Raw genomic sequence first — 24868 nt, forward strand, 5'->3', positions numbered from 1 at the left:
ACTCTCCCCAATAGTTTGACGTTCTTGAAGTAGGCAGCTAGAAATGCTGCCACTTCCATATCCTTCACATATGGGGAGTACATTTTAATCACAACGAGTTTGGTAATTTCAAAGGCATGTTCTATTACCTGGACTCCCGCTACCACGAGTTCACCTTTTCTCCTCTCAGCTCGGTCCATGGCATCACGGAGGATTCCTTCTCCCATAAAGGTTACATCAAATATTCCTCGTTTCGGGTAGTCCTGGATAGCCAAAATCTCGTTTTTGTGGACCGCCAGTAGTTCTTCCAAGATCGTGTTGACCAAAAATTTCACGCCACGTGGACCGCCTCCACCCTCTGCCACGATAAATCGGGCAGAGTTCTTTAGCCGGGCATACACCGGCACCGCATCTGGCTCGCCTGCCATTTCCGTGGCCAGGCCGAACCGCACAGCAAAATGCTGCGCCCTATGGGGTCCTGAGACGTACCAAAGGGCTGGGGGGGGGATCGCAACTCGTTGCTCAGGACTAAGCCTCTCTCCCAAATAGCAGCACGGGGGTGAAGTCCAGGCGAACCTGGACGATCCCCCGAGGCCGAGAGAGAGGGTACCTGAGCACCTTCTGACTAAAAACCTCCTGTATAAATACACTTGGTCTTAGCCAAAAGGCCGAGAAGCGATAACCCGAGCGGCCCTTGCCTTGCCCGAGCCTGTCCCATACTGCTGTTCACCCCTTGCAGCGATTGATTCAGCCTACTCCTAGGCAATTCCATGGGGCCCTGCAGGCTCACACACATTTACAGCTACTAAGCGGGAGGGAGGTGAATAAAGGCCGGAGAGGAAGCTACACAGGATTTGCTTCTTTTGCTTGCACCACAATGCAGTGCTGAAAGAGGAGGAATCTACATAAAAACGCCTTCCTGGCAACGCCCAAATGCCCTCCTGCCATGCAGATAAACACTGGCAGCGGCAGCAAGTGCATGCCCACAGCCACCCCTTGTTCCTTCACACCTTGTATCAGCTTTAATCCAGTCCAGTGCTGCCTGCTGAGCAGCACTGACCAACACTGCCTGGGCCCAGGCTTTTATCTATCTCTGAGGCCCCATTATGATGTCAGAAAGCTGGCTCTGGAATCCTGAGGGCTCCACTATGACACGTGCAAAGTTCCGTCTGAACTTTATATAAGACGGTGAGGCTCAGTCAGTCACTCAGTGTTGCCTGAGAGGGCAACACTGCAACAGCCGGCCGCCAGGCTGTCTTTTTTTTGCACATTTATTTGCCTCCAGGAGGCCACAAGAGGGAGACAAGGGACTGCAAAATGGAAAATAAGCATCCACCAACTTTACAGACAACTTCTCCTTGCTCCTACAACCTCCATCCTTGCACAGTTTGTTATTCTTCCAGGTAACAAAGTAACAAATCCAAATTGCTGCTCTCTTTGTAGGCAAGCAAGGGTTTGTTGCAACTGCAATTCTTACTTCTTCTTGAAATGTAGGGACGACAGTACATTCCATCACATCCATCTAGTGTACACAGGTAGGTCCATTGTGGCGGGTAGGCGGCTGGCTGCTTTAATGGCTGTTTGCTGTTCCCCTACTCCACTCCACTCCACTATTTGACTGTGGTGCTGCATCAATCAGTGGCTGGCTCAGGTGCAGCTCTTTAACTTACCTAGGAGGGAGGGCGGAGAGAAGACAAGGAAGGTGAATGAGCTGTTCCAATGTGAAATGCCGGAAACACAGAAACACAGAAGACACACACACACACACACACACACACAACAAGAGGTGGCAATGTATTCATTAATTGCATTTAATAAATGAGCTCATTATCACACATGACTGTACAAATGCATTGTCCAACAGGTGTTGAAATAATGGGATTAAAAGGGGAGATCCCATCAGAAAGACAAAAACAATAGCAAACACAAATAGCACTTTTGGAATCTGATTTTAGTCAACACATAAGGGAAGGGTGCACCGGTCCTGGAAATACTGCAATACCAGGTCAATGCGTGGAGTGGACAGAGCAAGCTCTATTTCCATCTCCCTGTTCTAAAAATCCATTTAATATATGGTCCCCAGATAGGGGACGTATCAGATATTAAACTGATAAGAACAGATACTACACTTGATCTTAGCCAAAAGGCCGAGAAGCGATAACCCGAGCGGCCCTTGCCTTGCCCGAGCCTGTCCCATACTGCTGTTCACCCCTTGCAGCGATTGATTCAGCCTACTCCTAGGCAATTCCATGGGGCCCTGCAGGCTCACACACATTTACAGCTACTAAGCGGGAGGGAGGTGAATAAAGGCCGGAGAGGAAGCTACACAGGATTTGCTTCTTTTGCTTGCACCACAATGCAGTGCTGAAAGAGGAGGAATCTACATAAAAACGCCTTCCTGGCAACGCCCAAATGCCCTCCTGCCATGCAGATAAACACTGGCAGCGGCAGCAAGTGCATGCCCACAGCCACCCCTTGTTCCTTCACACCTTGTATCAGCTTTAATCCAGTCCAGTGCTGCCTGCTGAGCAGCACTGACCAACACTGCCTGGGCCCAGGCTTTTATCTATCTCTGAGGCCCCATTATGATGTCAGAAAGCTGGCTCTGGAATCCTGAGGGCTCCACTATGACACGTGCAAAGTTCCGTCTGAACTTTATATAAGACGGTGAGGCTCAGTCAGTCACTCAGTGTTGCCTGAGAGGGCAACACTGCAACAGCCGGCCGCCAGGCTGTCTTTTTTTTGCACATTTATTTGCCTCCAGGAGGCCACAAGAGGGAGACAAGGGACTGCAAAATGGAAAATAAGCATCCACCAACTTTACAGACAACTTCTCCTTGCTCCTACAACCTCCATCCTTGCACAGTTTGTTATTCTTCCAGGTAACAAAGTAACAAATCCAAATTGCTGCTCTCTTTGTAGGCAAGCAAGGGTTTGTTGCAACTGCAATTCTTACTTCTTCTTGAAATGTAGGGACGACAGTACATTCCATCACATCCATCTAGTGTACACAGGTAGGTCCATTGTGGCGGGTAGGCGGCTGGCTGCTTTAATGGCTGTTTGCTGTTCCCCTACTCCACTCCACTCCACTATTTGACTGTGGTGCTGCATCAATCAGTGGCTGGCTCAGGTGCAGCTCTTTAACTTACCTAGGAGGGAGGGCGGAGAGAAGACAAGGAAGGTGAATGAGCTGTTCCAATGTGAAATGCCGGAAACACAGAAACACAGAAGACACACACACACACACACACACACACACAACAAGAGGTGGCAATGTATTCATTAATTGCATTTAATAAATGAGCTCATTATCACACATGACTGTACAAATGCATTGTCCAACAGGTGTTGAAATAATGGGATTAAAAGGGGAGATCCCATCAGAAAGACAAAAACAATAGCAAACACAAATAGCACTTTTGGAATCTGATTTTAGTCAACACATAAGGGAAGGGTGCACCGGTCCTGGAAATACTGCAATACCAGGTCAATGCGTGGAGTGGACAGAGCAAGCTCTATTTCCATCTCCCTGTTCTAAAAATCCATTTAATATATGGTCCCCAGATAGGGGACGTATCAGATATTAAACTGATAAGAACAGATACTACACTTGATCTTAGCCAAAAGGCCGAGAAGCGATAACCCGAGCGGCCCTTGCCTTGCCCGAGCCTGTCCCATACTGCTGTTCACCCCTTGCAGCGATTGATTCAGCCTACTCCTAGGCAATTCCATGGGGCCCTGCAGGCTCACACACATTTACAGCTACTAAGCGGGAGGGAGGTGAATAAAGGCCGGAGAGGAAGCTACACAGGATTTGCTTCTTTTGCTTGCACCACAATGCAGTGCTGAAAGAGGAGGAATCTACATAAAAACGCCTTCCTGGCAACGCCCAAATGCCCTCCTGCCATGCAGATAAACACTGGCAGCGGCAGCAAGTGCATGCCCACAGCCACCCCTTGTTCCTTCACACCTTGTATCAGCTTTAATCCAGTCCAGTGCTGCCTGCTGAGCAGCACTGACCAACACTGCCTGGGCCCAGGCTTTTATCTATCTCTGAGGCCCCATTATGATGTCAGAAAGCTGGCTCTGGAATCCTGAGGGCTCCACTATGACACGTGCAAAGTTCCGTCTGAACTTTATATAAGACGGTGAGGCTCAGTCAGTCACTCAGTGTTGCCTGAGAGGGCAACACTGCAACAGCCGGCCGCCAGGCTGTCTTTTTTTTGCACATTTATTTGCCTCCAGGAGGCCACAAGAGGGAGACAAGGGACTGCAAAATGGAAAATAAGCATCCACCAACTTTACAGACAACTTCTCCTTGCTCCTACAACCTCCATCCTTGCACAGTTTGTTATTCTTCCAGGTAACAAAGTAACAAATCCAAATTGCTGCTCTCTTTGTAGGCAAGCAAGGGTTTGTTGCAACTGCAATTCTTACTTCTTCTTGAAATGTAGGGACGACAGTACATTCCATCACATCCATCTAGTGTACACAGGTAGGTCCATTGTGGCGGGTAGGCGGCTGGCTGCTTTAATGGCTGTTTGCTGTTCCCCTACTCCACTCCACTCCACTATTTGACTGTGGTGCTGCATCAATCAGTGGCTGGCTCAGGTGCAGCTCTTTAACTTACCTAGGAGGGAGGGCGGAGAGAAGACAAGGAAGGTGAATGAGCTGTTCCAATGTGAAATGCCGGAAACACAGAAACACAGAAGACACACACACACACACACACACACACAACAAGAGGTGGCAATGTATTCATTAATTGCATTTAATAAATGAGCTCATTATCACACATGACTGTACAAATGCATTGTCCAACAGGTGTTGAAATAATGGGATTAAAAGGGGAGATCCCATCAGAAAGACAAAAACAATAGCAAACACAAATAGCACTTTTGGAATCTGATTTTAGTCAACACATAAGGGAAGGGTGCACCGGTCCTGGAAATACTGCAATACCAGGTCAATGCGTGGAGTGGACAGAGCAAGCTCTATTTCCATCTCCCTGTTCTAAAAATCCATTTAATATATGGTCCCCAGATAGGGGACGTATCAGATATTAAACTGATAAGAACAGATTTTTTGATTGAAAAATGCTTTATTGACAATCAATCGTCATCATACAAACATTACTGCGACGCAGCGCAAGCCATGAAGCAGCAAATAATAAATAATAACAGTCGTCAAACATAACATGACAGTATAATACACAGTACAGGCTAGCCTATGCTATACATTACACCACATGCTACACTAACATTCTTGCATTCACTAAAGCCAAACAACAAAGCATTACAGACAAGTGATGGGATAGGGGAGTGGGTAGGAGGGGATAGGGAAGGGGGAAATCACAGGCCCGAAGCTTTATTGAAAGACAACACACAAGAAGGGAGAGTGGGGGGAAGGGGAGTATCAGTCCTCTTCCTCATCGACGTCCGGGCTGTCCCAGGTGGAATAGTCTCTGAGCAGGCTGTGGATCAGCCTGCGGCAGTCCTGGACGGACACACTCTCTCTCCGCAAAATCAGACGGTTCCTGGCAAACCATATAGCGTCCTTAAAGCAGTTCATAAGGCGCCAGGCTTCCTGGATTGCTCCATCCGTGGTATTCCCAGGAAATAGTCCATAAAGTACCGAGCGGTACGACAGTCTGTTCCTGGGTACTGAGTCCTTGAGTTCATGTTCCAAGGCTTTCAACAGACCCTGTGCAAAGGGGCACTGCCAGAAAATGTGCAAAGATGTTTCCTCCGTGAAGGGGCACCTGGGGCAGTACCGGGTCTTGCACAGGTTGCGGGCATGCATGAATGACCTAAGAGGCAGTCCTCCCTGGATGGCCATCCATGAAATGTCCTTGTGCCCGTTGGTCAACCTGCCAGATGACACGTTAGTCCAAACAGTCTCCAACGTGTCGGCATGAAGCCCTGGAACAGACTCCAGTGAGTCCTTTGCTCTGATGTGCTTGTGGATCGTCTTAGGTTTCCACAAGTCGGGCTTAAGACCCTCCAGTTGATGCTCCCTCACGAACCGGACGACATCTCCGTAGAACCAGGGAGCGTGCCAGTTGTAAGGGAAGGAGCTGTCCCACTTGTCCCAGCCAAAACCTCGCCAGAGGGGAAGGAGGAAGTAGCGGGACATGGCCTTGCCCGCAGAGCCGTTTGCTGTCCTCAGAGTCCTACGAACACAGTCACATACAAAAGCGATCCGCAGCAGAGTGGGAATGTCGGGTATACCCTTCCCACCTTTGCGGGGCTCCTTGTACATAACAGTCCGCTTTACTCTGTCCATTTTCGAGCCCCAGATGAAGCGAAACACAGTCCTGGTAATGGCCCTCGAGACGGTGGCAAGAGGGGGCCATGCCTGTGCAGTGTATTGTAGCACAGGCAAGACTTCGTTACGCAGGACCATTGCTTTGCCCTCAATAGTGAGTTGTCTGAGGCTCCACAGTCCGATCCTTTGGTTGACTTTGGCCAAGCGTTCTTCCCACGACTTTAGGGCTGCACCTTCCTTACCGAACCAGACTCCCAGAATTTTGATGAAGTCCGGCTTGATAGTAAACGGGAAGGAGGCAGGAGAAGGCAGGTACCACTTTCCGAAGAGCATGGCTTCCGACTTCCCGCAGTTGACTTTTGCCCCTGAAGCGCGTCCGAACTCCTCACAGGTCTGGACGAGTGCAGTCACCGAACTCTGGTCAGCGCAGAAGACGGTCACGTCGTCCATGTACAGCGAGCATTTGACCTCGAAGTGTCCTGGACCTGGTGCGGTGATCCCTCTGATCTCTCCATTCTGCCGGATAGCCTCTGCGAAGAGCTCTATAACACAAACAAAAAGGAGAGGTGAAAGAGGACAGCCTTGTCTAACCCCCGACGATACAGGAAAGGGGTCAGTCTTCCAGCCGTTCACCAGCACCGAGCTGTAAATGTCGCAATACATCAGGTTAACATACAAACAGAACAACCTGCCAAGCCGCAGCCTACGCAGAGCCTTACCCATGAATTCGTGAGAGACCCGGTCAAAAGCCTTCTCCTGATCCAGACTGACCAGGGCCGCGTGTGTACGGCGGCTTTGCATGTAATGCACCGTGTCCCTCACCAGGGCAAGACTGTCGGCCACCCTACGGCCAGGAATGCCGCAGGTTTGGTCCGATCCGATGATCTGTCCGATGACAACCTTCAGTCTGTTGGCCAATACTTTGGCGAGGATCTTGTAGTCCACGTTCAGGAGAGAGATGGGACGCCAGTTTTTCAGGTCACATCTCTCCCCCTTCCGCTTATACAAGATCGTGATCATGCCTTCTCTCAAGGACGGTGGCATTCTACCCTCCACCACCATCTCCTCATAGAGCTCCAGCAGGTCCGGACTGATCAAGTCCCCCAGCGCTACATAGAGCTCTGCTGGGAGACCATCACTGCCCGGGGTCCTGCCGGGTCTGAAGGATTTAGCGGCAGAGAGCAGTTCCTCCACCGTCAGGGGTACATCCATAGCCTCCGTACCTGCAGGATCAAGATGATTAGTGATACCTGACAGGAATTTATCGGCGGCTTCGGGGTCAGTGGTTTTCCGGGAGTAGAGGCTTCGGTAGTAGTCTGTGACGACTCCCATCACCTCCTTCTTCCCAGAATGCATGTTTCCGGTCTCATCTCGAAGTTCCTTCAGGGGCGTGTGGCCGGCATGGAGTTTCCTGAAAAAGAACGAGTTACATTTCTCACCCTTCTCCAGGTTCTCCACCTTGGAACGAAAGACAATTCGCTTGGATTCCTCCTCAAAGTGCCTTTTCAGGCCCTTTTTGGCTTCCTCCAGCTCCTTCCTGACGTCCCAGCCGCATTGAAGGAGGTCTTGCAGGGATCGCAGCTGACGCTGCATCTCTCTGAAGTCTCTCTTCCTCTCACACGCCTGTTGACGACTTTTTGCCTGAAAGAAACAACGAAATTCAACTTTAACATATTCCCACCAGTCACAGGTTTTGTCAAAGAAAACTTTATCATTCCTCCAAACAATATAGGCGTCTCTAAGTTCCGCCAGTACCTCCTCTCTTTCCAGCAGGGCACAATTCAGCTTCCAGGAGCCAGGGCCGGGAGGAAAACCGTGGCCGATGGCACCCTGGAAGAGAATGGCCCTGTGGTCAGAGAAGAAGCAGGGGACCATGGAGTGCCCATGCTGCTTGACTGCCCGGGAGGTGAACACAAAGTCAATCCGAGAACGAAGTGAGCCATCGGGTCGGCTCCATGAATAGTTCACAGAGCCAATCCCCATGGAGCCCACAACGTCCTGCAAGGATGCTTCGGTTACCATCTCGATAAGCAGTTTGGAACTGACATCCAGTTTGATTGAAGTGCCGGAACTTCGTCCATCCTCTTCGATGGGGCAGTTGAAGTCCCCGGCCATCACCACTGCCCTAGTGGTGGCGAGCTGGGTCCGCAGGGTCTGGAATAGTTCCAGGCGCTCAGCCTTCATAGGGGGAGCGTACACGTTGATGAGCCTAATCGGCTCTCCTGCCCAGGAACCGTCTACGACCAACAAGCGGCCGCAGGCGAGCTCCTGGACAGAGTCAACAGTAAATACGCTTCCCCTAATCAGGATGGCAACCCCTGCAGACTTACAGTCGCCCCCACCAGACCAGTAGGACGGGCCATGGGTCCACTGCCTGGCCAGATGATGGTATGACCTGGAAGAGGGGAGAGTACATTCCTGCAGCATAAATACATCACTCGACTGCTTGGAAAGAAAAGTTAGCACCATCTGACATCTAGTCCTATCTCTAACACTCCTCACATTGAGGCTAAAGATGTTAAGTTTAGCAGCCATGGGGGAGAATAAAGAAGGTTAGTGCAAACGATACACCTTAGTTACCAGTCCGGTCGGGCGGATCCTCCTCTCCTGGCGGGTCCGAAAGATCCAGCAGGCCCTCTGACAAAAATTGTTCCAGGATTGTAGCCACCTGGATGTCTGTTGTGAAGTCGATGACCTCAGGTTCAGACACGAGTTCCTCCACCATCTGCTCCATTTCCTCCTGCTGCGCAAGGGAATCTTCGCAGATTTCCACGACTTGTCGCTTTGAGGACTCAGCAGCTGGGCTGTCCCTCACCTTTCTCTTCCTCTGGATGGCACCTGAGGAGACAAGAGGGGGAAAATCCTCCAGGGAGAGGACTCCAGCAGCTGGAGGGGAAGATGTTAGTGCTGCTGGAGCTGGGGAGAAGGGAGGCTGGGTTGGGAGAGGTGCAGGTGACAGGACCACTGAGATGGGTGGGTAGGAGAAGGTGAGAGCCTCAGTGGGGGTGACAGGGGTTGGGGACGGGGGGGTGGGGAGGGCCGGGCGAGGGAGGGTGGGAAGGGTAGGGCGAGGGAGGGCCGGGAGACGGGGGGGAGGGACTGTCGTCTTCTTACCATCCTTCTTATTCACTTCTGATAAGAACAGATACTACACTTGATCTTAGCCAAAAGGCCGAGAAGCGATAACCCGAGCGGCCCTTGCCTTGCCCGAGCCTGTCCCATACTGCTGTTCACCCCTTGCAGCGATTGATTCAGCCTACTCCTAGGCAATTCCATGGGGCCCTGCAGGCTCACACACATTTACAGCTACTAAGCGGGAGGGAGGTGAATAAAGGCCGGAGAGGAAGCTACACAGGATTTGCTTCTTTTGCTTGCACCACAATGCAGTGCTGAAAGAGGAGGAATCTACATAAAAACGCCTTCCTGGCAACGCCCAAATGCCCTCCTGCCATGCAGATAAACACTGGCAGCGGCAGCAAGTGCATGCCCACAGCCACCCCTTGTTCCTTCACACCTTGTATCAGCTTTAATCCAGTCCAGTGCTGCCTGCTGAGCAGCACTGACCAACACTGCCTGGGCCCAGGCTTTTATCTATCTCTGAGGCCCCATTATGATGTCAGAAAGCTGGCTCTGGAATCCTGAGGGCTCCACTATGACACGTGCAAAGTTCCGTCTGAACTTTATATAAGACGGTGAGGCTCAGTCAGTCACTCAGTGTTGCCTGAGAGGGCAACACTGCAACAGCCGGCCGCCAGGCTGTCTTTTTTTTGCACATTTATTTGCCTCCAGGAGGCCACAAGAGGGAGACAAGGGACTGCAAAATGGAAAATAAGCATCCACCAACTTTACAGACAACTTCTCCTTGCTCCTACAACCTCCATCCTTGCACAGTTTGTTATTCTTCCAGGTAACAAAGTAACAAATCCAAATTGCTGCTCTCTTTGTAGGCAAGCAAGGGTTTGTTGCAACTGCAATTCTTACTTCTTCTTGAAATGTAGGGACGACAGTACATTCCATCACATCCATCTAGTGTACACAGGTAGGTCCATTGTGGCGGGTAGGCGGCTGGCTGCTTTAATGGCTGTTTGCTGTTCCCCTACTCCACTCCACTCCACTATTTGACTGTGGTGCTGCATCAATCAGTGGCTGGCTCAGGTGCAGCTCTTTAACTTACCTAGGAGGGAGGGCGGAGAGAAGACAAGGAAGGTGAATGAGCTGTTCCAATGTGAAATGCCGGAAACACAGAAACACAGAAGACACACACACACACACACACACACACAACAAGAGGTGGCAATGTATTCATTAATTGCATTTAATAAATGAGCTCATTATCACACATGACTGTACAAATGCATTGTCCAACAGGTGTTGAAATAATGGGATTAAAAGGGGAGATCCCATCAGAAAGACAAAAACAATAGCAAACACAAATAGCACTTTTGGAATCTGATTTTAGTCAACACATAAGGGAAGGGTGCACCGGTCCTGGAAATACTGCAATACCAGGTCAATGCGTGGAGTGGACAGAGCAAGCTCTATTTCCATCTCCCTGTTCTAAAAATCCATTTAATATATGGTCCCCAGATAGGGGACGTATCAGATATTAAACTGATAAGAACAGATACTACACTTGATCTTAGCCAAAAGGCCGAGAAGCGATAACCCGAGCGGCCCTTGCCTTGCCCGAGCCTGTCCCATACTGCTGTTCACCCCTTGCAGCGATTGATTCAGCCTACTCCTAGGCAATTCCATGGGGCCCTGCAGGCTCACACACATTTACAGCTACTAAGCGGGAGGGAGGTGAATAAAGGCCGGAGAGGAAGCTACACAGGATTTGCTTCTTTTGCTTGCACCACAATGCAGTGCTGAAAGAGGAGGAATCTACATAAAAACGCCTTCCTGGCAACGCCCAAATGCCCTCCTGCCATGCAGATAAACACTGGCAGCGGCAGCAAGTGCATGCCCACAGCCACCCCTTGTTCCTTCACACCTTGTATCAGCTTTAATCCAGTCCAGTGCTGCCTGCTGAGCAGCACTGACCAACACTGCCTGGGCCCAGGCTTTTATCTATCTCTGAGGCCCCATTATGATGTCAGAAAGCTGGCTCTGGAATCCTGAGGGCTCCACTATGACACGTGCAAAGTTCCGTCTGAACTTTATATAAGACGGTGAGGCTCAGTCAGTCACTCAGTGTTGCCTGAGAGGGCAACACTGCAACAGCCGGCCGCCAGGCTGTCTTTTTTTTGCACATTTATTTGCCTCCAGGAGGCCACAAGAGGGAGACAAGGGACTGCAAAATGGAAAATAAGCATCCACCAACTTTACAGACAACTTCTCCTTGCTCCTACAACCTCCATCCTTGCACAGTTTGTTATTCTTCCAGGTAACAAAGTAACAAATCCAAATTGCTGCTCTCTTTGTAGGCAAGCAAGGGTTTGTTGCAACTGCAATTCTTACTTCTTCTTGAAATGTAGGGACGACAGTACATTCCATCACATCCATCTAGTGTACACAGGTAGGTCCATTGTGGCGGGTAGGCGGCTGGCTGCTTTAATGGCTGTTTGCTGTTCCCCTACTCCACTCCACTCCACTATTTGACTGTGGTGCTGCATCAATCAGTGGCTGGCTCAGGTGCAGCTCTTTAACTTACCTAGGAGGGAGGGCGGAGAGAAGACAAGGAAGGTGAATGAGCTGTTCCAATGTGAAATGCCGGAAACACAGAAACACAGAAGACACACACACACACACACACACACACAACAAGAGGTGGCAATGTATTCATTAATTGCATTTAATAAATGAGCTCATTATCACACATGACTGTACAAATGCATTGTCCAACAGGTGTTGAAATAATGGGATTAAAAGGGGAGATCCCATCAGAAAGACAAAAACAATAGCAAACACAAATAGCACTTTTGGAATCTGATTTTAGTCAACACATAAGGGAAGGGTGCACCGGTCCTGGAAATACTGCAATACCAGGTCAATGCGTGGAGTGGACAGAGCAAGCTCTATTTCCATCTCCCTGTTCTAAAAATCCATTTAATATATGGTCCCCAGATAGGGGACGTATCAGATATTAAACTGATAAGAACAGATTTTTTATTTTGAAAGCCCGAGCCGTGCTTTCTATCACCCAAGTGCATAAAAAGTGCAGAGGTGCCACACAAAAAGTGCACAAGGATGCGGTCTATCGCAGCCCTTCTCTTAAAAGAGAGAGGCCCCGCATAACCATTCCCTGACCCTCCAAACCATAGGCCTAGAGGATCAAGGATCGATGGTCCCCCCTCGCCGAAGCTTAGGGAGACCCAAACACACTCCTAGGCTTCTACCTGGGCTGCCACCCCAGTGTCCACCTAGGAGCCTGCATCCTAGTTGCACCTCCCCTCCGAAGAAGGGAGGCCGGGTTGCAGGGGAAAAAGGAACCAGAAGGCCACACATTTTCCCCCTAGACCTCAGGAGGGTCCCAAAAGGGCACCGCATCCCAAAATCCTTGTGACAAACGTGACAAACGTGACAAACACACAGTGAAAAACAAAATTAAATAAGTGGATGTGCGCTGTGATACAGCCTGGACATCCGCCAGGTATATAAAAATTCCTCATCTCCCAGCCAGAAGGCCGGGAGAATAAAGGTGTGTGCTTAAAAGTGTGAAAGAAGAGTGCGTGCAAGTGTGCCTTCACTCAGTGGGATCCCACCCCCAGTGAGTTAGGGCACCCCAGGGTCACCAGCCCTGGGGCACATAGCAACTCGGGCTTTCAAACTACCCGACCTCCTGACCTCGATCCGGCGGTCGCCTGGTCACCTACAAATGGTACCTTTAAACCAAATGCGTACACCAGAGCGATGACCGTTGTGGTTCCCTGCCCTCACCTCGGCGTTCTGTCATCCCCCTACGATGGCCCACGTACCACCGGCAGGGATGATTACTAACCTCAGCTTGAGCAGGTACTACACTTGATCTTAGCCAAAAGGCCGAGAAGCGATAACCCGAATGGGCCGGCCGTTGACCGAGCCTGTCCCATACTGCTGTTCACCCCTTGCAGCGATTCAGCCTACTCCTAGGCAATTCCATGGGGCCCTGCAGGCTCACACACATTTACAGCTACTAAGCGGGAGGGAGGTGAATAAAGGCCGGAGAGGAAGCTACACAGGATTTGCTTCTTTTGCTTGCACCACAATGCAGTGCTGAAAGAGGAGGAATCTACATAAAAACGCCTTCCTGGCAACGCCCAAATGCCCTCCTGCCATGCAGATAAACACTGGCAGCGGCAGCAAGTGCATGCCCACAGCCACCCCTTGTTCCTTCACACCTTGTATCAGCTTTAATCCAGTCCAGTGCTGCCTGCTGAGCAGCACTGACCAACACTGCCTGGGCCCAGGCTTTTATCTATCTCTGAGGCCCCATTATGATGTCAGAAAGCTGGCTCTGGAATCCTGAGGGCTCCACTATGACACGTGCAAAGTTCCGTCTGAACTTTATATAAGACGGTGAGGCTCAGTCAGTCACTCAGTGTTGCCTGAGAGGGCAACACTGCAACAGCCGGCCGCCAGGCTGTCTTTTTTTTGCACATTTATTTGCCTCCAGGAGGCCACAAGAGGGAGACAAGGGACTGCAAAATGGAAAATAAGCATCCACCAACTTTACAGACAACTTCTCCTTGCTCCTACAACCTCCATCCTTGCACAGTTTGTTATTCTTCCAGGTAACAAAGTAACAAATCCAAATTGCTGCTCTCTTTGTAGGCAAGCAAGGGTTTGTTGCAACTGCAATTCTTACTTCTTCTTGAAATGTAGGGACGACAGTACATTCCATCACATCCATCTAGTGTACACAGGTAGGTCCATTGTGGCGGGTAGGCGGCTGGCTGCTTTAATGGCTGTTTGCTGTTCCCCTACTCCACTCCACTCCACTATTTGACTGTGGTGCTGCATCAATCAGTGGCTGGCTCAGGTGCAGCTCTTTAACTTACCTAGGAGGGAGGGCGGAGAGAAGACAAGGAAGGTGAATGAGCTGTTCCAATGTGAAATGCCGGAAACACAGAAACACAGAAGACACACACACACACACACACACACACAACAAGAGGTGGCAATGTATTCATTAATTGCATTTAATAAATGAGCTCATTATCACACATGACTGTACAAATGCATTGTCCAACAGGTGTTGAAATAATGGGATTAAAAGGGGAGATCCCATCAGAAAGACAAAAACAATAGCAAACACAAATAGCACTTTTGGAATCTGATTTTAGTCAACACATAAGGGAAGGGTGCACCGGTCCTGGAAATACTGCAATACCAGGTCAATGCGTGGAGTGGACAGAGCAAGCTCTATTTCCATCTCCCTGTTCTAAAAATCCATTTAATATATGGTCCCCAGATAGGGGACGTATCAGATATTAAACTGATAAGAACAGATACTACACTTGATCTTAGCCAAAAGGCCGAGAAGCGATAACCCGAGCGGCCCTTGCCTTGCCCGAGCCTGTCCCATACTGCTGTTCACCCCTTGCAGCGATTGATTCAGCCTACTCCTAGGCAATTCCATGGGGCCCTGCAGGCTCACACACATTTACAGCTACTAAGCGGGAGGGAGGTGAATAAAGGCCGGAGAGGAAGCTACACAGGATTTGCTTCTTTTGCTTGCACCACAATGCAGTGCTGAAAGAGGAGGAATCTACATAAAAACGCCTTCCTGGCAACGCCCAAATGCCCTCCTGCCATGCAGATAAACACTGGCAGCGGCAGCAAGTGCATGCCCACAGCCACCCCTTGTTCCTTCACACCTTGTATCAGCTTTAATCCAGTCCAGTGCTGCCTGCTGAGCAGCACTGACCAACACTGCCTGGGCCCAGGCTTTTATCTATCTCTGAGGCCCCATTATGATGTCAGAAAGCTGGCTCTGGAATCCTGAGGGCTCCACTATGACACGTGCAAAGTTCCGTCTGAACTTTATATAAGACGGTGAGGCTCAGTCAGTCACTCAGTGTTGCCTGAGAGGGCAACACTGCAACAGCCGGCCGCCAGGCTGTCTTTTTTTTGCACATTTATTTGCCTCCAGGAGGCCACAAGAGGGAGACAAGGGACTGCAAAATGGAAAATAAGCATCCACCAACTTTACAGACAACTTCTCCTTGCTCCTACAACCTCCATCCTTGCACAGTTTGTTATTCTTCCAGGTAACAAAGTAACAAATCCAAATTGCTGCTCTCTTTGTAGGCAAGCAAGGGTTTGTTGCAACTGCAATTCTTACTTCTTCTTGAAATGTAGGGACGACAGTACATTCCATCACATCCATCTAGTGTACACAGGTAGGTCCATTGTGGCGGGTAGGCGGCTGGCTGCTTTAATGGCTGTTTGCTGTTCCCCTACTCCACTCCACTCCACTATTTGACTGTGGTGCTGCATCAATCAGTGGCTGGCTCAGGTGCAGCTCTTTAACTTACCTAGGAGGGAGGGCGGAGAGAAGACAAGGAAGGTGAATGAGCTGTTCCAATGTGAAATGCCGGAAACACAGAAACACAGAAGACACACACACACACACACACACACACAACAAGAGGTGGCAATGTATTCATTAATTGCATTTAATAAATGAGCTCATTATCACACATGACTGTACAAATGCATTGTCCAACAGGTGTTGAAATAATGGGATTAAAAGGGGAGATCCCATCAGAAAGACAAAAACAATAGCAAACACAAATAGCACTTTTGGAATCTGATTTTAGTCAACACATAAGGGAAGGGTGCACCGGTCCTGGAAATACTGCAATACCAGGTCAATGCGTGGAGTGGACAGAGCAAGCTCTATTTCCATCTCCCTGTTCTAAAAATCCATTTAATATATGGTCCCCAGATAGGGGACGTATCAGATATTAAACTGATAAGAACAGATACTACACTTGATCTTAGCCAAAAGGCCGAGAAGCGATAACCCGAGCGGCCCTTGCCTTGCCCGAGCCTGTCCCATACTGCTGTTCACCCCTTGCAGCGATTGATTCAGCCTACTCCTAGGCAATTCCATGGGGCCCTGCAGGCTCACACACATTTACAGCTACTAAGCGGGAGGGAGGTGAATAAAGGCCGGAGAGGAAGCTACACAGGATTTGCTTCTTTTGCTTGCACCACAATGCAGTGCTGAAAGAGGAGGAATCTACATAAAAACGCCTTCCTGGCAACGCCCAAATGCCCTCCTGCCATGCAGATAAACACTGGCAGCGGCAGCAAGTGCATGCCCACAGCCACCCCTTGTTCCTTCACACCTTGTATCAGCTTTAATCCAGTCCAGTGCTGCCTGCTGAGCAGCACTGACCAACACTGCCTGGGCCCAGGCTTTTATCTATCTCTGAGGCCCCATTATGATGTCAGAAAGCTGGCTCTGGAATCCTGAGGGCTCCACTATGACACGTGCAAAGTTCCGTCTGAACTTTATATAAGACGGTGAGGCTCAGTCAGTCACTCAGTGTTGCCTGAGAGGGCAACACTGCAACAGCCGGCCGCCAGGCTGTCTTTTTTTTGCACATTTATTTGCCTCCAGGAGGCCACAAGAGGGAGACAAGGGACTGCAAAATGGAAAATAAGCATCCACCAACTTTACAGACAACTTCTCCTTGCTCCTACAACCTCCATCCTTGCACAGTTTGTTATTCTTCCAGGTAACAAAGTAACAAATCCAAATTGCTGCTCTCTTTGTAGGCAAGCAAGGGTTTGTTGCAACTGCAATTCTTACTTCTTCTTGAAATGTAGGGACGACAGTACATTCCATCACATCCATCTAGTGTACACAGGTAGGTCCATTGTGGCGGGTAGGCGGCTGGCTGCTTTAATGGCTGTTTGCTGTTCCCCTACTCCACTCCACTCCACTATTTGACTGTGGTGCTGCATCAATCAGTGGCTGGCTCAGGTGCAGCTCTTTAACTTACCTAGGAGGGAGGGCGGAGAGAAGACAAGGAAGGTGAATGAGCTGTTCCAATGTGAAATGCCGGAAACACAGAAACACAGAAGACACACACACACACACACACACACACAACAAGAGGTGGCAATGTATTCATTAATTGCATTTAATAAATGAGCTCATTATCACACATGACTGTACAAATGCATTGTCCAACAGGTGTTGAAATAATGGGATTAAAAGGGGAGATCCCATCAGAAAGACAAAAACAATAGCAAACACAAATAGCACTTTTGGAATCTGATTTTAGTCAACACATAAGGGAAGGGTGCACCGGTCCTGGAAATACTGCAATACCAGGTCAATGCGTGGAGTGGACAGAGCAAGCTCTATTTCCATCTCCCTGTTCTAAAAATCCATTTAATATATGGTCCCCAGATAGGGGACGTATCAGATATTAAACTGATAAGAACAGATTTTTTTTTTATTGAAAGCCCGAGCCGTGCTTTCTATCACCCAAGTGCATAAAAAGTGCAGAGGTGCCACACAAAAAGTGCACAAGGATGCGGTCTATCGCAGCCCTTCTCTTAAAAGAGAGAGGCCCCGCATAACCATTCCCTGACCCTCCAAACCATAGGCCTAGAGGATCAAGGATCGATGGTCCCCCCTCGCCGAAGCTTAGGGAGACCCAAACACACTCCTAGGCTTCTACCTGGGCTGCCACCCCAGTGTCCACCTAGGAGCCTGCATCCTAGTTGCACCTCCCCTCCGAAGAAGGGAGGCCGGGTTGCAGGGGAAAAAGGAACCAGAAGGCCACACATTTTCCCCCTAGACCTCAGGAGGGTCCCAAAAGGGCACCGCATCCCAAAATCCTTGTGACAAACGTGACAAACACACAGTGAAAAACAAAATTAAATAAGTGGATGTGCGCTGTGATACAGCCTGGACATCCGCCAGGTATATAAAAATTCCTCATCTCCCAGCCAGAAGGCCGGGAGAATAAAGGTGTGTGCTTAAAAGTGTGAAAGAAGAGTGCGTGCAAGTGTGCCTTCACTCAGTGGGATCCCACCCCCAGTGAGTTAGGGCACCCCAGGGTCACCAGCCCTGGGGCACATAGCAACTCGGGCTTTCAAACTACCCGACCTCCTGACCTCGATCCGGCGGTCGCCTGGTCACCTACAAATGGTACCTTTAAACCAAATGCGTACACCAGAGCGATGACCGTTGTGGTTCCCTGCCCTCACCTCGGCGTTCTGTCATCCCCCTACGATGGCCCACGTACCACCGGCAGGGATGATTACTAACCTCAGCTTGAGCAGGTACTACACTTGATCTTAGCCAAAAGGCCGAGAAGCGATAACCCGAGCGGCCCTTGCCTTGCCCGAGCCTGTCCCATACTGCTGTTCACCCCTTGCAGCGATTGATTCAGCCTACTCCTAGGCAATTCCATGGGGCCCTGCAGGCTCACACACATTTACAGCTACTAAGCGGGAGGGAGGTGAATAAAGGCCGGAGAGGAAGCTACACAGGATTTGCTTCTTTTGCTTGCACCACAATGCAGTGCTGAAAGAGGAGGAATCTACATAAAAACGCCTTCCTGGCAACGCCCAAATGCCCTCCTGCCATGCAGATAAACACTGGCAGCGGCAGCAAGTGCATGCCCACAGCCACCCCTTGTTCCTTCACACCTTGTATCAGCTGTAATCCAGTCCAGTCCAGTCCAGTGCTGCCTGCTGAGCAGCACTGACCAACACTGCCTGGGCCCAGGCTTTTATCTCTGAGGCAGGCCCCATTATGATGTCAGAAAGCTGGCTCTGGAATCCTGAGGGCTCCACTATGACACGTGCAAAGTTCCGTCTGAACTTTATATAAGACGGTGCGGCTCAGTCAGTCACTCAGTGTTGCCTGAGAGGGCAACACTGCAACAGCCGGCCGCCAGGCTGTCTTTTTTTTGCACATTTATTTGCCTCCAGGAGGCCACAAGAGGGAGACAAGGGACTGCAAAATGGAAAATAGGCATCCACCAACTTTACAGACAACTTCTCTTTGCTCCTACAACCTCCATCCTTGCACAGTTTGTTATTCTTCCAGGTAACATAGTAACAAATCCAAATTGCTGCTCTCTTTGTAGGCAAGCAAGGGTTTGTTGCAACTGCAATTCTTACTTCTTCTTGGAAATGTAGGGACGACAGTACATTCCATCACATCCATCTAGTGTACACAGGTAGGTCCATTGTGGCGGGCGGGCTGCTTTAATGGCTGTTTGCTGTTCCCCCTACTCCACTCCACTATTTGACTGTGGTGCTGCATCAATCAATCAGTGGCTGGCTCAGGTGCAGCTCTTTAACCTACCTAAAAGGGAGGGCGGAGAGAAGACAAGGAAGGTGAATGAGCTGTTCCAATGTGAAATGCCGGAAACACAGAAACACAGAAGACACACACACACACACACACACACACACACACACACACACACACACACACACACACACACACACACACACAACAAGAGGTGGCAATGTATTAATTAATTGCATTTAATAAATGAGCTCATTATCACACATGACTGTACAAATGCATTGTCCAACAGGTGTTGAAATAATGGGATTAAAAGGGGAGATCCCATCAGAAAGACAAAAACAATAGCAAACACAAATAGCACTTTTGGAATCTGATTTTAGTCAACACATAAGGGAAGGGTGCACCGGTCCTGGAAATACTGCAATACCAGGTCAATGCGTGGAGTGGACAGAGCAAGCTCTATTTCCATCTCCCTGTTCTAAAAATCCATTTAATATATGGTCCCCAGATAGGGGACGTATCAGATATTAAACTGATAAGAACAGATACTACACTTGATCTTAGCCAAAAGGCCGAGAAGCGATAACCCGAGCGGCCCTTGCCTTGCCCGAGCCTGTCCCATACTGCTGTTCACCCCTTGCAGCGATTGATTCAGCCTACTCCTAGGCAATTCCATGGGGCCCTGCAGGCTCACACACATTTACAGCTACTAAGCGGGAGGGAGGTGAATAAAGGCCGGAGAGGAAGCTACACAGGATTTGCTTCTTTTGCTTGCACCACAATGCAGTGCTGAAAGAGGAGGAATCTACATAAAAACGCCTTCCTGGCAACGCCCAAATGCCCTCCTGCCATGCAGATAAACACTGGCAGCGGCAGCAAGTGCATGCCCACAGCCACCCCTTGTTCCTTCACACCTTGTATCAGCTGTAATCCAGTCCAGTCCAGTCCAGTGCTGCCTGCTGAGCAGCACTGACCAACACTGCCTGGGCCCAGGCTTTTATCTCTGAGGCAGGCCCCATTATGATGTCAGAAAGCTGGCTCTGGAATCCTGAGGGCTCCACTATGACACGTGCAAAGTTCCGTCTGAACTTTATATAAGACGGTGCGGCTCAGTCAGTCACTCAGTGTTGCCTGAGAGGGCAACACTGCAACAGCCGGCCGCCAGGCTGTCTTTTTTTTGCACATTTATTTGCCTCCAGGAGGCCACAAGAGGGAGACAAGGGACTGCAAAATGGAAAATAGGCATCCACCAACTTTACAGACAACTTCTCTTTGCTCCTACAACCTCCATCCTTGCACAGTTTGTTATTCTTCCAGGTAACATAGTAACAAATCCAAATTGCTGCTCTCTTTGTAGGCAAGCAAGGGTTTGTTGCAACTGCAATTCTTACTTCTTCTTGGAAATGTAGGGACGACAGTACATTCCATCACATCCATCTAGTGTACACAGGTAGGTCCATTGTGGCGGGCGGGCTGCTTTAATGGCTGTTTGCTGTTCCCCCTACTCCACTCCACTATTTGACTGTGGTGCTGCATCAATCAATCAGTGGCTGGCTCAGGTGCAGCTCTTTAACCTACCTAAAAGGGAGGGCGGAGAGAAGACAAGGAAGGTGAATGAGCTGTTCCAATGTGAAATGCCGGAAACACAGAAACACAGAAGACACACACACACACACACACACACACACACACACACACACACACACACACACACACACACACACACCAAGAGGTGGCAATGTATTAATTAATTGCATTTAATAAATGAGCTCATTATCACACATGACTGTACAAATGCATTGTCCAACAGGTGTTGAAATAATGGGATTAAAAGGGGAGATCCCATCAGAAAGACAAAAACAATAGCAAACACAAATAGCACTTTTGGAATCTGATTTTAGTCAACACATAAGGGAAGGGTGCACCGGTCCTGGAAATACTGCAATACCAGGTCAATGCGTGGAGTGGACAGAGCAAGCTCTATTTCCATCTCCCTGTTCTAAAAATCCATTTAATATATGGTCCCCAGATAGGGGACGTATCAGATATTAAACTGATAAGAACAGATTTTTTGATTGAAAAATGCTTTATTGACAATCAATCGTCATCATACAAACATTACTGCGACGCAGCGCGAGCCATGAAGCAGCAAATAATAAATAATAACAGTCGTCAAACATAACATGACAGTATAATACACAGTACAGGCTAGCCTATGCTATACATTACACCACATGCTACACTAACATTCTTGCATTCACTAAAGCCAAACAACAAAGCATTACAGACAAGTGATGGGATAGGGGAGTGGGTAGGAGGGGATAGGGAAGCGGGAAATCACAGGCCCGAAGCTTTATTGAAAGACAACACACAAGAAGGGAGAGTGGGGGGAAGGGGAGTATCAGTCCTCTTCCTCATCGACGTCCGGGCTGTCCCAGGTGGAATAGTCTCTGAGCAGGCTGTGGATCAGCCTGCGGCAGTCCTGGACGGACACACTCTCTCTCCGCAAAATCAGACGGTTCCTGGCGAACCATATAGCGTCCTTAAAACAGTTCATAAGGCGCCAGGCTTCCTGGATTGCTCCATCCGTGGTATTCCCAGGAAATAGTCCATAAAGTACCGAGCGGTACGACAGTCTGTTCCTGGGAACTGAGTCCTTGAGTTCGTGTTCCAAGGCTTTCAACAGACCCTGTGCAAAGGGGCACTGCCAGAAAATGTGCAAAGATGTTTCCTCCGTGAAGGGGCACCTGGGGCAGTACCGGGTCTTGCACAGGTTGCGGGCATGCATGAATGACCTAAGAGGCAGTCCTCCCTGGATGGCCATCCATGAAATGTCCTTGTGCCCGTTGGTCAACCTGCCAGATGACACGTTAGTCCAAACAGTCTCCAACGTGTCGGCATGAAGCCCTGGAACAAACTCCAGTGAGTCCTTTGCTCTGATGTGCTTGTGGATCGTCTTAGGTTTCCACAAGTCGGGCTTAAGACCCTCCAGTTGATGCTCCCTCACAAACCGGACGACATCTCCGTAGAACCAGGGAGCGTGCCAGTTGTAAGGGAAGGAGCTGTCCCACTTATCCCAGCCAAAACCTCGCCAGAGGGGAAGGAGGAAGTAGCGGGACATGGCCTTGCCCGCAGAGCCGTTTGCTGTCCTCAGAGTCCTACGAACACAGTCACATACAAAAGCGATCCGCAGCAGAGTGGGAATGTCGGGTATACCCTTCCCACCTTTGCGGGGCTCCTTGTACATAACAGTCCGCTTTACTCTGTCCATTTTCGAGCCCCAGATGAAGCGAAACACAGTCCTGGTAATGGCCCTCGAGACCGTTGCAAGAGGGGGCCATGCCTGTGCAGTGTATTGTAGCACAGGCAAGACTTCGTTACGCAGGACCATTGCTTTGCCCTCAATAGTGAGTTGTCTGAGGCTCCACAGTCCGATCCTTTGGTTGACTTTGGCCAAGCGTTCTTCCCACGACTTTAGGGCTGCACCTTCCTTACCGAACCAGACTCCCAGAATTTTGATGAAGTCCGGCTTGATAGTAAACGGGAAGGAGGCAGGAGAAGGCAGGTACCACTTTCCGAAGAGCATGGCTTCCGACTTCCCGCAGTTGACTTTTGCCCCTGAAGCGCGTCCGAACTCCTCACAGGTCTGGACGAGTGCAGTCACCGAACTCTGGTCAGCGCAGAAGACGGTCACGTCGTCCATGTACAGCGAGCATTTGACCTCGAAGTGTCCTGGACCTGGTGCGGTGATCCCTCTGATCTCTCCATTCTGCCGGATAGCCTCTGCGAAGAGCTCTATAACACAAACAAAAAGGAGAGGTGAAAGAGGACAGCCTTGTCTAACCCCCGACGATACAGGAAAGGGGTCAGTCTTCCAGCCGTTCACCAGCACCGAGCTGTAAATGTCGCAATACATCAGGTTAACATACAAACAGAACAACCTGCCAAGCCGCAGCCTACGCAGAGCCTTACCCATGAATTCGTGAGAGACCCGGTCAAAAGCCTTCTCCTGATCCAGACTGACCAGGGCCGCGTGTGTACGGCGGCTTTGCATGTAATGCACCGTGTCCCTCACCAGGGCAAGACTGTCGGCCACCCTACGGCCAGGAATGCCGCAGGTTTGGTCCGATCCGATGATCTGTCCGATGACAACCTTCAGTCTGTTGGCCAATACTTTGGCGAGGATCTTGTAGTCCACGTTCAGGAGAGAGATGGGACGCCAGTTTTTCAGGTCACATCTCTCCCCCTTCCGCTTATACAAGATCGTGATCATGCCTTCTCTCAAGGACGGTGGCATTCTACCCTCCACCACCATCTCCTCATAGAGCTCCAGCAGGTCCGGACAGATCAAGTCCCCCAGCGCTACATAGAGCTCTGCTGGGAGACCATCACTGCCCGGGGTCCTGCCGGGTCTGAAGGATTTAGCGGCAGAGAGCAGTTCCTCCACCGTCAGGGGTACATCCATAGCCTCCGTACCTGCAGGATCAAGATGATTAGTGATACCTGACAGGAATTTATCGGCGGCTTCGGGGTCAGTGGTTTTCCGGGAGTAGAGGCTTCGGTAGTAGTCTGTGACGACTCCCATCACCTCCTTCTTCCCAGAATGCATGTTTCCGGTCTCATCTCGAAGTTCCTTCAGGGGCGTGTGGCCGGCATGGAGTTTCCTGAAAAAGAACGAGTTACATTTCTCACCCTTCTCCAGGTTCTCCACCTTGGAACGAAAGACAATTCGCTTGGATTCCTCCTCAAAGTGCCTTTTCAGGCCCTTTTTGGCTTCCTCCAGCTCCTTCCTGACGTCCCAGCCGCATTGAAGGAGGTCTTGCAGGGATCGCAGCTGACGCTGCATCTCTCTGAAGTCTCTCTTCCTCTCACACGCCTGTTGACGACTTTTTGCCTGAAAGAAACAACGAAATTCAACTTTAACATATTCCCACCAGTCACAGGTTTTGTCAAAGAAAACTTTATCATTCCTCCAAACAATATAGGCGTCTCTAAGTTCCGCCAGTACCTCCTCTCTTTCCAGCAGGGCACAATTCAGCTTCCAGGAGCCAGGGCCGGGAGGAAAACCGTGGCCGATGGCACCCTGGAAGAGAATGGCCCTGTGGTCGGAGAAGAAGCAGGGGACCATGGAGTGCCCATGCTGCTTGACTGCCCGGGAGGTGAACACAAAGTCAATCCGAGAACGAAGTGAGCCATCGGGTCGGCTCCATGAATAGTTCACAGAGCCGATCCCCATGGAGCCCACAACGTCCTGCAAGGATGCTTCGGTTACCATCTCGATAAGCAGTTTGGAACTGACATCCAGTTTGATTGAAGTGCCGGAACTTCGTCCATCCTCTTCGATGGGGCAGTTGAAGTCCCCGGCCATCACCACTGCCCTAGTGGTGGCGAGCTGGGTCCGCAGGGTCT

At 49.9% G+C, this 24868-nt stretch overlaps 8 non-coding genes and 5 pseudogenes across 8 annotated transcripts; all 13 read right to left on the bottom strand.

The window, feature by feature from the left end:
• Nucleotides 1-1947: 1947 nt before the first annotated feature.
• LOC142695775 (U2 spliceosomal RNA) lies at nucleotides 1948-2138 on the bottom strand. Its single transcript, XR_012863803.1, has one exon. It is a non-coding gene; the product is annotated as a U2 spliceosomal RNA (small nuclear RNA).
• Nucleotides 2139-3428: 1290 nt separating this feature from the next.
• LOC142695778 (U2 spliceosomal RNA) lies at nucleotides 3429-3619 on the bottom strand. Its single transcript, XR_012863805.1, has one exon. It is a non-coding gene; the product is annotated as a U2 spliceosomal RNA (small nuclear RNA).
• Nucleotides 3620-4907: 1288 nt separating this feature from the next.
• LOC142695637 (U2 spliceosomal RNA) lies at nucleotides 4908-5082 on the bottom strand (annotated as a pseudogene).
• A 4221-nt stretch (nucleotides 5083-9303) lies between these two features.
• Nucleotides 9304-9430, bottom strand: LOC142695728 (U2 spliceosomal RNA; annotated as a pseudogene).
• Nucleotides 9431-10718: 1288 nt separating this feature from the next.
• On the bottom strand, nucleotides 10719-10909 carry LOC142695779 (U2 spliceosomal RNA). The gene has a single exon (XR_012863806.1). It is a non-coding gene; the product is annotated as a U2 spliceosomal RNA (small nuclear RNA).
• Nucleotides 10910-12197: 1288 nt separating this feature from the next.
• LOC142695641 (U2 spliceosomal RNA) lies at nucleotides 12198-12381 on the bottom strand. The gene has a single exon (XR_012863729.1). It is a non-coding gene; the product is annotated as a U2 spliceosomal RNA (small nuclear RNA).
• A 788-nt stretch (nucleotides 12382-13169) lies between these two features.
• LOC142695740 (U2 spliceosomal RNA) lies at nucleotides 13170-13239 on the bottom strand (annotated as a pseudogene).
• A 1284-nt stretch (nucleotides 13240-14523) lies between these two features.
• Nucleotides 14524-14714, bottom strand: LOC142695780 (U2 spliceosomal RNA). The gene has a single exon (XR_012863807.1). It is a non-coding gene; the product is annotated as a U2 spliceosomal RNA (small nuclear RNA).
• A 1288-nt stretch (nucleotides 14715-16002) lies between these two features.
• Nucleotides 16003-16193, bottom strand: LOC142695781 (U2 spliceosomal RNA). The gene has a single exon (XR_012863808.1). It is a non-coding gene; the product is annotated as a U2 spliceosomal RNA (small nuclear RNA).
• Nucleotides 16194-17481: 1288 nt separating this feature from the next.
• Nucleotides 17482-17667, bottom strand: LOC142695681 (U2 spliceosomal RNA). Its single transcript, XR_012863757.1, has one exon. It is a non-coding gene; the product is annotated as a U2 spliceosomal RNA (small nuclear RNA).
• Nucleotides 17668-18446: 779 nt separating this feature from the next.
• Nucleotides 18447-18516, bottom strand: LOC142695741 (U2 spliceosomal RNA; annotated as a pseudogene).
• Nucleotides 18517-19852: 1336 nt separating this feature from the next.
• LOC142695782 (U2 spliceosomal RNA) lies at nucleotides 19853-20043 on the bottom strand. Its single transcript, XR_012863809.1, has one exon. It is a non-coding gene; the product is annotated as a U2 spliceosomal RNA (small nuclear RNA).
• Nucleotides 20044-21373: 1330 nt separating this feature from the next.
• On the bottom strand, nucleotides 21374-21548 carry LOC142695638 (U2 spliceosomal RNA; annotated as a pseudogene).
• Nucleotides 21549-24868: the final 3320 nt, after the last annotated feature.

The sequence above is a fragment of the Rhinoderma darwinii genome (assembly GCF_050947455.1).
Source record: "Rhinoderma darwinii isolate aRhiDar2 chromosome 5 unlocalized genomic scaffold, aRhiDar2.hap1 SUPER_5_unloc_48, whole genome shotgun sequence".
NCBI lineage: Eukaryota > Metazoa > Chordata > Amphibia > Anura > Rhinodermatidae > Rhinoderma > Rhinoderma darwinii.